General features: G+C 39.3%; 1 non-coding gene across 1 annotated transcript; it reads right to left on the minus strand.

The window, feature by feature from the left end:
• Window positions 1-5,459: 5,459 nt before the first annotated feature.
• Window positions 5,460-5,566, minus strand: LOC122090308. The gene has a single exon (XR_006143546.1). It is a non-coding gene; the product is annotated as a small nucleolar RNA R71 (small nucleolar RNA).
• Window positions 5,567-16,103: the final 10,537 nt, after the last annotated feature.

Raw genomic sequence — 16,103 nt, forward strand, 5'->3', positions numbered from 1 at the left:
TATGCAGCAGTATCAGCTTCCCTAAGGAAAATCTAAGGAGATTAAGAATTTCTACCCACCACAAGAGTTGATGGCACACATTTTTTATCTTCTTGTTAGGGTTTGGCAAATGTAAGAGGGCTTGACCTCTTTTATATTAGATAAAAGGTTGAGTTAATTTGGTTCACTCTAACATGGCCACATGGAATCGAAAGGTAAAGAGTCATGCCTCATCTACAAAGAGAACATGACAATAAAAGTGCAATTAAATTAAATAGCATCATCTTGCATTGTTTCAACAATAAAATAAAAGCAGAAAGCCCAAAAAAAATTCAAGTTAAATAAAAGTCTGCATGAACAATCATGGGTCAACCCTATGGCTGCCCATTATGTCCACCCTGGATGCCCTGTGCATCCTGTATATCTTCCTCCATGTAAAGTTACAGCTCCTCTAGGGAAGGGGACCCTTTCGATCTCTCCACTCCCAAAGTCGCATCGACCACTAATGGTAAGCTCTCCACCTCCAAATCCAAAGCCAGATCCTTCACCCCTATAACTCGGACCAACACCTCTATGACTGGGATCAGGAAACCCATTGTCGTAATCAGTATCGGTACCCCTACCTCTAAATCCAAGGCCGAAGGGGCACAACAATGTACAGATCCTGCCAATAAGGCAATGTTAGCAAGAATCCATCATCAGGGAGAAAGAAAAAATGAGAGGGTACTTGTCATGGTTCCGCTCTATTTGGCAGTACAGGCAGGTGTCCAAGCTTTGGATCATCCAGCGGCAATCTGCATACACAGAAGGGGAAACCTGTAATAGGAGAAGGTATAAAGCATGCACTAAAAGAGAAAACATGATGGAAAAGGGAAAAAACCTATGCAGTTGAAGGGAATGGGGAGACCTATGGTCTCACTGGCCACTATCACTCTAGGTAACATGATCTGGACTGCAGGATCCCATGCATCGTGATACGTCCACCTGGGAAAACCTAGGATAGAAGTGGAGTGCTCCACCATATAGCCCAGTACTCATATGGGTAGAACCTTCCGTGGAGGCACCAACTGACCGAGGAACGTTTCGACCAACAAAGATGACTGGCCTGTCATACTGAAGAAGAAATCATGTTAGTCTTTCGCACAAAAAAAATGTCAAAGAAGAGTTTGGAATGATTACCCAAGGGCCATCAGACATTAGGGGTAAACATATAGTCTCTTGCTGGAGGAACTCCTAATAATCGCTCATCGGATCAGTGAAATGATCTGCGGTGACACCAACCAGGGCCACCTGGAACTCTTCATGAGGCAGCATGTCAGGATCGTGCATAGATGGAGGAGGATGATGTGGAACAAATGGGCCATCTGAATCGAACCATTGCCTAGCAACTCTCTCCCCAAGATACCAGGCTGAACCTAGGGCCGCAGAACAGGATGTGAAGATCAGTGAGCCATCTAGCCTCATCCTGATGGGCTACTGAAGGGAAGGTCAATGATTGGAAAGGAGTCTAGTTCACTTGTAAAAATGAAAGGTCGATGTTGGAACGAATTCAACTTGGAACACAATGCATAAGAAAAGAAAGAAAGAAGCAAGGGCATACTTCAGTGATCTGGTTCAGGATGTCTCTCCCTGAGGTAACACTAGGCAAAGAGCCACGGATGTCCCGCCTATACCCCATTTCCGGGTGAGAGAGAAGACCTTACGGTCTACGTCGCCAGAGATGGAGAAAGGATGTCTAGATGCTTATATGTCCAGGGTTGTAAAAGGAAAACATTAGTCAGGTACAGGAGTAAAGTAAACCAAATAATGAAAAAGTTTGCCAACCCAATAGTTCTCACCTAAAGAATGTAGGAGGCCCCGTACAGGCTCAGGTCACCTAGGTCAAGAGATGGTCCATCATCCTCAAGAAGTAGGCATAGGTAGCGCCACCCCAATTGTACCTTTGAATGTTCTGAAGATCACTGAAATAATAAGCGAATCAGAGGTCCACCCTATATGAGGGGTTATTGAACAAGCACTGGCCAGCCTAGTAAAGATAAACACTTTGTATGAATTGTCTCTTCTCATATTGAGGGGTAGACACGGTCATGCCCCTCTTGGTCTAGAAATTGCGAATGGTAGAAAGGAGGATAGTGGGCTTGTAAGAGTCAATGCCCGTGAGCTCAAAGACGGCAAGTCTATCAAATGGAGTGGACAAGGGATGGGCTCACCACCAAAGGGAAGACAGGACAAGGTGTAGAAGCAAAGAGGGGTGACCGTGATCTCACCCACGAGGAGATGGAAGGAATGGGTGCTTTGCCACCACTGCTCGGCTAAGGCCTAGGTCAACTCAATGTCCAACTTCCAGACACATGGATAAAGGTAGGGTTGAAAGGGCATATTGTGGATGGTTCGCTGCAGCTGAGAATGGGAATGGTTACCCAAGATCCCACGTTATTTGGGTAACCATATTTTAGGTATACAGTTTCGGATTGACCCTACCATAACAGGTAAGTTTTCCAACATAAGCATCATGGAATAGATGGGTTAGGAGACACATGCATGAGCATACAAGCATTCCTTGCGATAACATGAACATGCAGAATATAAGGTCATACACGGAACATGACATGAAGCATACATGATCATGACATGCATACATATGGTCTAAGCATAACTTGGCCCAAGCATAAACATACATGGGTATACATGAGAATCTTAAGCATACATAATGAGAATATGGCATATCATAAGTGATGGGCACATATATGTGTGAAATTTTAGGTAGTAAAGCAGGCATTTTTACATAATTAGAATGGAGCTACCTTGGGTTTTACTCTCTTTTTGCAGGTTTTGTATTTTAAAGGCCTTAAGGACTATCGGGTACCATATCACCAATTTTACACATAAAAAGGTCCCGTTTCTTTTCATGGCTATGAAGAAGATGAAATTTTGAGCAAGATGGATGTGTTGCATTAAAATTACACATTCGTTTAGACACCCGTACACGTGATTATTCTTTTTGGGTTAGAAAAAGAATAATGGACCATAACTGAACCGAGATGCAGGCCAACCCTTCTGCAGATTTCCCAGGGGTACAAGAGAATATTACAGATGCCAACAAAGTAGGAGGGACACATATGGGGCGTTGAACACTCTCTCTCCTCCACTTTGGGCGATTCTCTCTTTTTGAAGATTTAGTGAAGATTTTCTCTCTCCTATTTTCCACCTACTTAAAGCACCAAGGGCATGGATGAGATTTCCCATTAAATTAAAAGATTGGTCAAAGCAAATAAAAAAAAAATCCCCAAGGGGGGGTTTTGTGCGCAAGTTTGAAGAAGAGAGAAAATAAAGGGAAAAAAAAGGAAAAAAAAAAGACAAGGAAATAAGAATCTTTCCTATTTTTTCTCCATTCTCTCCCCTCCAACTCACAAAATCTCCCAAGGGATCCACCGTTGGGCATTCTCATTTTTTTCCCCTATTTTCTCTATTTTCTCTTTTCTTTCCTATTTTCCACCTCATCAACAAAAATCTCAAGAAAATCCGCTAAATTAGGAAACCCAATTCGTTCTCCTTTTTTCCCACTTTCTCTCTTTCTTCTCTCTTCTCCCCTATTCCCTATAAAATAGAGATCGACCAAAGGGGAGAGGGCATTCTCCCTTTGGTTCTCTTGTCCTCTTATTCTTCTCTTGTTTCTCTTTTCTTCTTTAATTTTATGTTCTCTCTTTAGCTCTACTCCTAGTTTTTAGTTTTTGCTTCAAACACTTTTGTAATTGATTTTTATTTAATGAATGCAATATATTTTATTTTTATGGTTTATGTTATTTAAGTTATTCAAGTTGGAATAATTTTAATTTTATAGTTCAAGGCTTAGATCTAGGTGACAAAATCCAAGCTTTGGAGCATCTTTGTTAAAGTTCAAGTTTAGTCTCAGATTTGGTTTAGTCCAAATCTGATTTTTAGAGCTGGTAGTATCTCAAATCAACCAAGTTATCAATCAAGTTTAATTCAAGCTTCGAAGTTTTAATTTAGGTAAGTAGGTTTCTACACAAGTCTTCTCACCCCCTCTCATTCCTCCTTCTTGCTACGCATTCATTCTTAATTTAGGATTTTAATTTTCAGCTTTACTTTTATGTTTTCCCTTTCCCCCAAGGTCCTTGGCTAGATGTATATGTTGGCTTTGCCCTTCTCTAGCTGTGGAACCATCTTTTTACTTTTATTATTTATATTGCATCATTTTTCCTAAAGCCAAGTAGAGCAGCCCTTGTAAGAGTAACTCTCTGGTCAAGTAGAGAAGCTCATATTATTTATGGTGTATCTCTCCGGCTAAGTAGAGAAACCTACTTGTATGCTTCTCTCTAGCTTTGTCCCATTTATTTGCACTTTTATATACTTTTCAACACTTTTACTTTCAATATTTGCTTTTTAATTGCATGGTTTGAGTATTTAAATTATTATATGACGAATGGTCAAGGTTAGATGTGAATGGTTAGGTCATTCAATTTTTATTGCAATTTCAATTCCAATTTCCCTAGATGTGTGGGTTATGACGTTTCTAGATGCATTTGTGTTAGGGCGGTAGTTAGAATTAGATCACAATCAATCAATCAATACACTTTTGCGTTATAAAAGAAACCAAAAATAAAGTGGTTGCCTCCTTGTGTTTGACCCGTTAGCTACATTGATCTATATGCTTGTGGTTACTTTTAAATCTCAAACAAGTTTTTGGCGACGCTGCCGGGGATACAGTTCCATGTTTTTTTTTTCTCTTTCTTTTGGTAAATCGGAGTGCTTTATTTTCTTTTTCTTTCATCATTTATTCCTGAGAAGAACAACTTGCAATAACAGTTGTATCGGTGGAGATCGCCAAGCCTCATGGTATGGTAAAGACAGGTTTTGCCTTATAGCAGTACCTCAGGAATTGAGCAACCGTAGATCCCTATCAGTAAGCTAACAAAAAAAAATTCCACTCTTTTGTGCTTGTCTTATTCTAGTTATAGGTAGTTATTTTTTATATGAGTGCTAGGTAGGTACGTAATACTGAGAATCGGTTAAAATGAAGAAATCCAACAAGTGGTGACCCTATATGTATACTCTCATCAATACCTTTCAATATAAAAGACCAACAGCAAAACCCTCCACCTAAATCTCTAAAAGATTGGTTCTACCCTACTAGAGTAGCCTAACCTTCCTGCATAGTTCTACCACAAGCTCAGGGCAATAATTTTGAGCTCAAATCTTAGTACATCACTATGTTGCCCCACTTCCATGGGTTGACCTCTGAGGATGCATACCTATTTCTAAGGGAATTTAAAGAGTTATGTGTCTTAATTAAGATCCAATAGCTTTCTGATGATGCTATTAAGCTTAGGTATATCACTTTTGCATTAAAAGACCAAGCTAAGAAGTGGTTGTACGAGTTACCCACAAATTCCATAACCATATGGGAACACTTCACAATTTTCTTCCTTACGAATTTTTTCCCAACTCACAAGACCAATAAGCTTTGAAGTGATGTCCTTCAGTTTAGGCAAAAGCCTAGTGAGTCCTTTTCCAAACTTATGGAGAGATTCAAGGATCTAATCCAAGAATGCCCCCACCATGGCCTAGAATTATGACATTTATGTCAAATAATTTATAAGAGTATTGATTACCCAGCTAAACAAATGATAGAGTCTAGGTGCCATGGGGGATTCACATCCTTTAGAGATGAAGGAAAGGCATGGGAATTCTTATTTGATTTAGCTAAAAAAACCCATGAGTGGGAATCAACCCAAGAAAGTGAAAGAACCATAGGAGGGAAAGGATATTTTGTGGATGAGATAGTAGCCAAGGAAGCCCACTTGGATAGCCTTTTCAAAAGGATTGATGCTATTGTCACTAAAGAGCCATCATCAGTTAATTTAGTTAAGATGTGCAGTTGGTGTCAGTCCCCTGGATATGTTATCGAAGAATGCCCCAACACCTCTGGGGGCACTTCCAATGACAGTGTTAATGCCCTATATCAAAATAATCCATATAGTAACACTTACAATTCAGGATAGAGAGATCACCCAAATTTCTCTTAGAACCAGGGTAACTAAGCAGGCCTTCCAATTTCTATAATCAAGGTCAAGCTGGACCTCAAAGGCCTCCCTTTGTACAACAGTCTTTTGCCCCAAATACTTTTCCCAGGCCAAATGTAGGACCTCAGGCTAGTTTCACTAGCCCCCCTCTCCTATCATCTTATTAGCAACCCCGTGGGTTTACCAACACTGGAAAGGTAAGAAGAATAAGTGATTTAAAAAAGAATATGTCCCTCCTCATGACAAGCCATCAAAATCTTATAAGAGAACTCACCAAAGTTGTCTTAATTTTGTGTGAGAGGGAGAAAGGAATATTGCCTAGTCAACCAGAGCCTAACCCTAGGCATCAGCCTATTAGTTCACAAACAACCACTAATGCACCACTCAATGTAGTACAAGGTCAGACCCAACAAGGGCCCTCCAACCAATGTAATGTTGTTTATGCCCTTAGGAGTGGTCGAGAGTACCAACAAAGTGTTCCTAAATCTTTCCCATCTATAACTCCTATTAACTCTCCTTCTGTTGAGGACACAAGTGTGCCTCTTTTTCCCGGTTCGTCTGATGAATCTAAAGCAACTAAAGATGATTTGATTGAGGATACCAAACATGATTCTTCTGAAAAAGAGTGGATCCCTAATAGTCCTTATGTTCCCCTTGTCCCCTTTCCTAATCGCTTGGTAAACAAAAAGAAGACTGCTTCCATGGATAAGATTTTAGAAGTCTTCAAAAAGGAAAAAATGAACATCCCTCTTTTGGGTGCCATATCCCAAATCCCCGCCTATACAAAGGTCTTGAAAGATTTGTGTATTCACAAACGTATCATGAGTATGCCCAAAAAGGCAATCTTGGCAGGCACCATTAGTTCCATACTTACTCAACCTATAGTCGCCAAGTATAAGGATCCAGGGAGCCCTACCATAGCTTGTGTCATAGGCAACACCTACATTGAGCATTCCTTACTTGACCTTGGCACAAGTGTGAATCTTTTTCCTTACCATGTGTATAAGCAACTAGGATTGGGAGAACTGAAAGCCACTGGAACTACTCTTCAGTTGGCAGATGGGTCTGTTAAGATTCTTAAAGGGATGGTTGAGGATGTCTTACTTAAGGTAGGAGAATTTTTATTCCCTATTTATTTCATTGTTTTAGACATCCAACCAGTTGCCAACATTCGGCACCAGATCCCAATCATTCTTGGTAGACCGTTCCTTGCCACCAGTAATGCCATAATCAATTGTAGGAACGGTACCATGAAACTTTCTTTTGACAACACTTCTATAGATTTTAATGTCTTTAGGTTGGGTAAGCAACCAAATCCCCATGAGGAGAAAGTTCATATGCTCCAAGAAATTCCAGATTACATTAAGTCTTATTTTGATATTGATTTTGATTCTGAATTTCAAGAGTGTATGGAACAATTGGGTAAATTTGATGATGGAATTATATCTAAGGTTTGGAGTCTCCAACTACCTGTAGAGCCCATTGGACCCTTATCTACCTTAATGCCTAAGCCTTCCATGGTTGAACACCCTAAGCTTGAGTTGAAGGAGTTGCCCTCCAATCTAATGTATGCTTTCTTAGGTAAGGATCAGACTCTTCCAGTCATCATTGCTTCTGATTTGACTTCAAGTCAGGAAGAGAAGTTGATCGAGCTTCTAAAGGAAAATAAGGAAGCCATAGGATGGACCATGGCTAACTTCAAAGTAATTAGCCCTTCTATTGTTCAACATTATATTCACCTTATTGACGGGTCCAAATCTTTAACAGAACCCCAGAGAAGAGCTAACCCACTGATGAAGGAAGCCATTCAAAAAGAAATTCTAAAGTCTATGGATAATGGGATCATTTATTACATTTTTGACAAGGGCAAGCATTTTTACAATAGATTATTTGAGGCCCTTATGAAGATATATGGCATCACCAATAAGCTGGCTATACCCTATCATCTTCAAACCAGTGGCCAGGTTGAGGTATCTAATAGGCAGATTAAGTAAATTTTGGAAAAGACTGTCAACCCTAATCGCAAGGATTGGTCTCTTAGACTTGTGGATGCCTTGTGGTCTCACAGAACTGCATTGAAGACTAATCTTGGACAATCTCCTTACCACCATGTGTATGGGAAGGCATGCCATCTTTCAATTGAGTTAGAGCATAGATCCTTTTGGGCTATAAAGACGCTGAATTTTGATCGGCCTACTGCTGGTACTCAAAGCGGACTTTAGCTGAGTTGTAGGAGCTTCGCAATGATGCCTATGACAATGCTAGGATTTATAAAGCAAAAACCAAGGCTTTTCATAATAGACAAATCCTTAGGAAGTCTTTCACACCTGGTGATAAGGTTTTGCTTTACAATTCTAGGTTGCATATTTTTCCAGACAAGTTGATCCCGTTGGGATGGTCCTTATATTGTGCATACTATTTTTTCTCATGGTGTTGTTGAGGTGTTGAACCTTAGCACAGGTGCAATTTTCAAGGTCAATGGTCAACAGTTGAAGCCCTTCATTAAATTGTCATCTTCTGCTCTGAAAGAGGTCATGGATCTCCATAAACCTCTTTACACAAATGAATGACTTTTACCCAGGTATCACCCCCTTGCATTGTCTTCGCTTTTAATTCTTTCCATGCATTGAGGACATTGCATGACTTAAGTGTGGGGGAGGGAAACCAATTTTTTTTTTTTATTTTCTTTTTCCCTTTGTTTGTGTTTGGTTTTCTTTTTGTTTTTGAGCTTGCTAAGGATGAAGTCCTACTTTGGCTTTTGTCTAATGATCATACATTCAGTTGCTTGGTGTATAAAAGTAAGAGTTTTGATTAAGGTACCCAATTGAACCATAAAAACTTTGTTGAGAAAAGAAAAAACAAGCTTAAGTCTTAAGATGGGACTCTCTTTTGAAAAATAAGAAACCCTTATTTTACGGTGTTGGACCATATATAATTATGTGGGTTCCCTGTACTCTTAATTCGGAGTTGAGACTTTCTTTTTAGATTGGCATGAGTTGACAAACACACAATTTTAAATGAAGTGTGGAAAGTGATATATATGAAAAGTAAGAGTTGGTTTCCTTAGAACTAGACAGGGCATTGTGCCTCTGTGATATAAATGAAAAGTAAGAGTTGATTTTCCTAGAACTAGACAGGGCATTGTGCCTCAGGAAGCACGGTGTCTTGATCGAAACTCTTAGGGAAGAAATTTCTGAAAGAACTCTGGCATCACCGTCTATGTGGGCATATGTAAAAAATGAAGCTACATAGTAACTTGGGTGTCTGGTGTTTGCTTCACCATGTCATTTAGGCCAATAGTAGTGGAGTAAGATAGCGTTTATTATTATAAAAAAAGAAAAAAGAGAGAGAGAAAGAAAACAACACAGTAGAAAAGTATGTGCAAATTTCATCAATGCCTTAGTAACATGTTTGGTAAAAAACACTCCACACCTTAGTCCTTGATTCCCTATTACTTCACAAGTGGTCTTTTCTTAAGATAAGAATGTTTTGGAAGAGACAAGGTGAGTTCCAAATTAAGAAACATGCTTGTGCTTGAAATTGATGTGAGGTAATAAAAATTCAAGTGTGGGGGTACCTAGATCAAGTGTAAGAGGAATTATCTTTGCTTTGGATCGGTATGGCCCTTACCTTTAGCCAAGGGTAGAATTTTTTTTTTTTTTGAATTTTGAGTGTATATTCACTCCAAACACCCATGAGACACAACTCGTCCACTAGGGGTGACTAAGTGGTTTAAAGGCTTCTTGCAAATGCTAAGTGCAACTGTGATTCTTACGAAAGTGAGTTAGGTTTTTTATTGTTTACCTTTTATTCTTTTTGCTTTGCTTGAGGACTAGCAAAGCCTAAGTGTGGGGGAATTCTGATGAGCACATTTATGTGTGAAATCGTAGGTAGTAAATTATGCATTTTTAAATATTTAGAATGGAGCTACCTTGGGTTTTACTCTCTTTTTGTAGGTTTTATATTTTAAAGGCCTTAAGGATTGTTGGGTGCCATATCTCCAATTTTACACATAAAAAGGTCCCATTTCTTTCCATGCCTGCGAAGAGGACGAAATTCTAAGCAAGATGGACGTGTTGTATTAAAAGTACACATTCGTTTAGACACCCATACACGTGATTATTCTTTTTGGGCTAGAAAAAGAATAATGGACTAGAACTGAACCGAGACGCAGGCCAGCCCTTCTGCAGATTTCCTAGGGGTACAAGAGAATATTCCAGATGCCAACAAAGTAGGTGGAACCCACATGGGGCGTTGAACACTCTCTCTCCTCCACTTTGGGCGTTTCTCTCTTTATAGAAATTTTATGAAGATTTTCTGTCTCCTATTTTCCACCTACTTAAAGCACCAAGGGCGTGGACGAGATTTTCCATTAAATTAGAAGATTGGTCAAAGCAAAGCAAGAAAAATTGTCCAAGGGGGGGGTTTATGCTCAAGTTTGAAGAAGAGAGAAAATAAAGTGAAAAAATAGGAAAAAAAAAAAAAAAAAGAAGACAAGGAAATAAGAATCTTTCCTATTTTTTCTCCATTCTCTCCCCTCTACCTCACAAAATCTCCCAAGGGATCCACCCTTGGGTGTTCTCCTTTTTTCCCCCTATTTTCTCTTTTCTTTCCTATTTTCCACCTCATTAACAAATATCTCAAGAAAATCCCCTAAATTAGGAAACCCAATTCGTTCTCCTTTTCTTTTCCTACTTTCACTCTGTCTTCTCTCCTCTCCCTTATTCCCTATAAAATAGAGATCGACCAAAGGGGAGAGGGCATTCTCCCTTTGGTTCTCTTGTCCTCTTATTCTTCTCTTGTTCTCTTTTCTTCTTTAATTTTATGCTTTCTCTTTAGCTCTAGTTCTAGTTTTTAGTTTTTGCTTCAAACACTTTGTAATTGGTTTTTATTTAATGAATGCAATGTCTTTTATTGTTATGGTTTATATTATTCAAGTTATTCAATTTGTAATAATTTTAATTCTCTAGTTCAAGGCTTAGATCTAGGTGACAAGATCAAAGCTTTGGAACATCTTTGTTCAAGTTCAAGTTTTGCTTTAAAATTTGTCTTCTCCAGGCTTAGCAATTTTATATTTGGTTTAGTCCAGATCTGGTTTTTAAGACTGGTAGTATCTCAAATCAATCAAGTTATCAATGAAGTTTAATTCAAGCATTGAAGTTTTAATTTAGGTAAGTAGGCTTCTACATAAGTCTTCTCACCCCTTCTCATTCCCTCTTCTTGCTACCTATTCATTCTTAATTTAGGATTTTAATTTTCTGTTTTACTTTGATGTTTTCCCTTTCCTCCAAGGTCCTTGGCTAGATGCATGTGTTGGCTTTAGCCATGGAACCATCCTTTTACTTTTATTATATATATTGCATCATTTTCTCTAAAGCTAAGTAGAGCAGCCCTTGTAAGAGTAACTCTCTGGTCAAGTAGGGAAGCTCATATTATTTATTGTGCATCCCTTTGACTAAGTAGAGAAACCTACTTGTGTGCCTCTCTCTGGCTTTGTCCCCTTTATTTGGACTTTTATTTACATTTCAACACTTGAACTTTTAGTATTTGCTTTTTAGTTGTGTGGTTTGAGTATTTAAATTCCTTAATGATGAATGGTTAGGGTTAGATGTGAATGGTTAGGTCATTCAATTTTTATCGTAATTTCAATTCCAATTTCCCTAGATGTGTTGGTTAGGACGTTTCTGGATGCATTTGTGTTAGGATGGTAGTTAGAATTATATCACAATCAATCAACCGATATACTTTCGCATTACTAAAAAAAACAAAAATAAGTGGCTGCCTCCTTGTGTTCGACCCGTTAGCTTCACTTATTCTTACGCTTGCGGTTACTTTTAAATCTCAAACAATAAGCATACATGTCATGGGAATTTACATGTGAAACATTCTAAAAGCATACATGCATGGCATATAAAAAAAATAAAAAAGGTGCTAATAAAAAAAATGGTGATAAAATAATAATTGCTTAACCACTCTCCCCAAGCAGAGTTGCAGATATGGTCTTTGGTCTCCTTCAATGTTGACCCGAGATACCATACTGCGGCATCATTCTGGGATGATGATTCGACCAACCTACTGATAGCTCTCCCACCACATGTCCGCTTACATGACCCCATCACCAGTTTTTTTGTAAAAAAGTGAAAGCACGGAAGAGAGAGAAGAGAGTACCATGTCACACGTGGAGCAAAACGACAAGAAAATGAAGTAAAAAATCAGAGGAGGGCCTCGCTATTTATAGGGGGCCACACTTTTTCCCAGGATTGTGGGGAGGCCCACGGATCTGCGAGATGACTCACAGGCCCGTGAGTGTTCACGGACCCGTAGGCTCCAAAAAAAAATCTTTCCAGTGTGTCTACCATGATGAACAAGGAAAATAATAAAAATAATAAAAAATGTGGGAAAACAACAAAAAAAGAGTTCCTTCACTCAAGTATTGGGCATGCAAGACTCTTCATGTAAATCATGAATGTTGTTTGACTATTGGCAATCGTAATACACAGTTTGATCACCTTTTGGATTTTTTTGTTTACCGGTTTGATTGAATCGGGATGCCATTAGATGGCCCAATTACCTTTTTTGGCTCTATTGGTTTACTGGTTTGATTGAATTGGGATGCCATTGGATGGCCCAGATACCTTTTGGCTCGTTTGGTTTACCGGTTCGATTGAATTGGGATGCCATTGGATAACCCAGATACCTTTTGGCTTGTTTGGTTTACAATTTGGTTGAATCGGGATGCCATTGGATGGCCTAGATTCCTTTTTGGCTCGTTTGGTTTACCTGTTTGATTGAATCGGGATGCCATTGGATGGCCCATATACCCTTTTTGGCTTATTTGGTGTACCGGTTTGAATAAATCAGAATACCACAGGACAGACTGTTGTAAGTTGAATTATTACTTGCTAACATCTTGGCTAATCAAATCAAGAAATTTCATGCTGCAGCATAGGTAAGTTTATGACCCCTCAATTTAAATTTCCTAGATACGATTATATTAATTTCTAGCTTAATCGATGATTTAAACGATTGCGAAGTTTACTGATGAATTATCCGCTCGTTTGTGCGTTTGCACCTCTGCCATCATTGAGCACGATGGTGGCAGTACATGCTCATGGTGACAAAATTTGGGGAGATCTTTTCTTTGCCCTTCAGCCTTTGCACAAGCCTCGGCTAAAGAGGGGTATTATGTAGACACCTAATTTTGTCACCCCCTGACAGTGACATACAAGGAACGATCGAGGTTCGTGCTTCACATACGAAGGGAATCTAGGCCTTTGGCGACGATCCAGGTAATGTCACTGACTCGAGAATCAACCCTAAACCCTAATCCAATCTGGAACGAAGTGGCTTGAATCAGCTTAAACCCTTAATACATCTTGAAACCCTAATCCGACCTTAGGCCAATCTTGGACCTGATCTTATGGTACCTGATACTAGCATGTTATATATTAATGAATTGATTCTAATTACTCTTCAATGGAGCGGGAACACAAGAATAAGGATTACTGAAAAAAACCCCTAGCTGGCAAAAGGACATAAGTCCCCTCTTTGTTGTTTTTAATTTTTACAAGCGAATCAGGAGCTCAAAACCCACACCAATGGATAGTGCTTGGAAAGACGATTCCGATGATATATCCATGCAAAAATCGGACCATTAGATCTCCTAGAAGTCAAAACGGGAATCCATAGACCCGATTCATACTCGATTTCTCTTGGACCCACCATTTTTTTTGTGAGCCAGTAGGACACACCCACGGGCCTGCCTAGATGTCCATGGGCCCACCAACTCCCCCAAAAGCCCGCCAGTTCCCTACCAAAAAAGGAAAGAAAATAACGTAAAAAAATTAAGAAAAAAAAAAGATTTTTCTTTACTAAAAATACTTGTAGGAAGTTTTTGGGACGGGTCCGCCAATATTTTGATGGACCCGCCAATTTCAAATAAAAAAGGTAAGATTTGTGCCTTTAAAAAGTGAAAAATTAATTTTTTGGAAAGAAAATCTGTCGGGCCCATAGGAACCTTCCATTTTTGGATGACAGGCCCGTGGGAATTTTTGAGAGACCCGTAAGAGGGAGGGGTTGACACTTATAAATAGTGTCTTCCTCTCCACCATAAAGGACATGGCCAACACGCCCAAAGTATAAGAAGAGAGAGATAATTGAATGAGAAAAGGGGAGAAAAAAAGAGAAAAGAGAGAAAAGAGAGAGAAAAGGGAGAAGAAAGTAGGGAAGAGTGGGGTGAGGGAATTCCTCCACGTCCTCCCTCGAGGAGCACATTGAAGCCTAAAGAGCCGTTAGAGGCCTAGATTCCCCAAAGGAGAGAAACAAGTAGCCGAGGTCAGTCTCGTCTGAGCCTGGGATCCTCACCAGAGCCATTGAAGCATTAGCCAGGGTTTTTCCCCTCTGGACCCCGGAACGGGGTCAAGGTCAGGTATAATTCCTCAACAAAGTAGCCATAATGCAGACCCTATATTAAATACAACATGTGTACAGTATTGTATATTAGTAGTATAGTCATGCATGTGGTTTAGGACATAAAAAGGAGAATATTCGAAAACTAGCATCTAACAGGAAGACCAGTTCAACCGAGTGAAGTGGGCTCCTAACACCTTCCCAACTTCATAACATGGCACTTACCCTAATCTCTAGACCAGACCAAGCCAACCTTAGGTCCGATCTAATGGATCGGGCCCACATCCCGAGTCCTAGGCCCTAACCCTAGGCAACGACTCCAAATGTTTATTATTATTATTTCTAGTAGATACCCGAGGAGGATAGCCCCACGAATTAGGCCCCTCAAGTGTCTTTGAGCGAGGACATGGTGGTGTGGTGGCCCACCGAGGTGTGTGTTCCCCACGACCCCCCTCACAGTAGCACTGATACCTTATCTTGGACTTAATAATTGTTTGCTAGGTATTGTGTGCTAAAATTGGATCATTAGCATCATATAATTTGATTGAATATGAATTGCATCATTGTTTGCGTGTGCTTGCATACACACCCCTCACTAGGCTTGTGAAGCTCACCCCTCATGGATTTATGTTTTTAGATGGTGGAACCAATGCTGAGGTAGGATTGGATTTCAGCAGCGGTTGTGAGGTTTGTATCTATGAGACACTGGCACCTCTGTTATCTCAGCTATTCCTTTTTATGTAAATATTTATGAATTATTTAGTAAGTAATATTATAATTTTTGGATGTTTTCATAAATGAGTCATATATATTGTAATTTGTCACTTTAGAAAATCTTCAATAGTATTTATATGATTTTATTAGCATACTCTGATTTGTAGTTAGGATCTTGGTGGCTTTTGTGGAATTAAGGTACTGCATCTGTGATCCTGTAAGATTTAGGTTGATTGGATATGGTGTACAGTGCCACATATGGCCTATGGGAGGCAGAGTGTGACAGAATGGTATCAGAGCGTGACAGAATGGTATCAGAGCGTGATGTTCTACTTTAGTCCACAAATGCACAAGATCTTAGGATACACTTGTGATGATTATGATTAAATTTAAAAATAATCAAGATAATTACATAACTTTTAGTACACACCATAGGAGACTAGTCTAGATGCAAAAGCCGTTGACTTAAAATAATCTAAAGAGCATAACTCATAGATGAAGTTGGATAAATAAAAATGTAACAAGATAAGAACAAATAGAATTACATAAGTATAACTATATTACAAGTTAGGGTATGAGAATTAGATTGGTGTCGGTTAGTGTCATCTACCAGTGGATTAAGTAGAAGACTCCCATCTACCATTAATTTTATATTAAGTTGCATTGTAACACCATGATTTCATAACCCCCCAGTCCTAGAGATGAAATTTTATGAAAAAAGGGTATTTGGTGGAAATAAATAATAAATGAATGGAGTAGGTGAAAGAAAATGAATTGGGAATTTAAATGAAGGTCTTGAAGGGGGCTTAGGACTGCCCATAATGATAAAAAAGGTTTCACATAAGGTGGGTAAACTTTTGGTAGAAGATGGATAGCAACAGGCTAGAGAAGGCAGATCTGGTTGGAGAAGGTTCTGGCAAACAAGCCTACCTGTTGTGGGGACAAAATGCCCAGAAT

Source organism: Macadamia integrifolia, chromosome 9 (assembly GCF_013358625.1).
Source record: "Macadamia integrifolia cultivar HAES 741 chromosome 9, SCU_Mint_v3, whole genome shotgun sequence".
NCBI classification, from domain to species: Eukaryota; Viridiplantae; Streptophyta; class Magnoliopsida; order Proteales; family Proteaceae; genus Macadamia; species Macadamia integrifolia.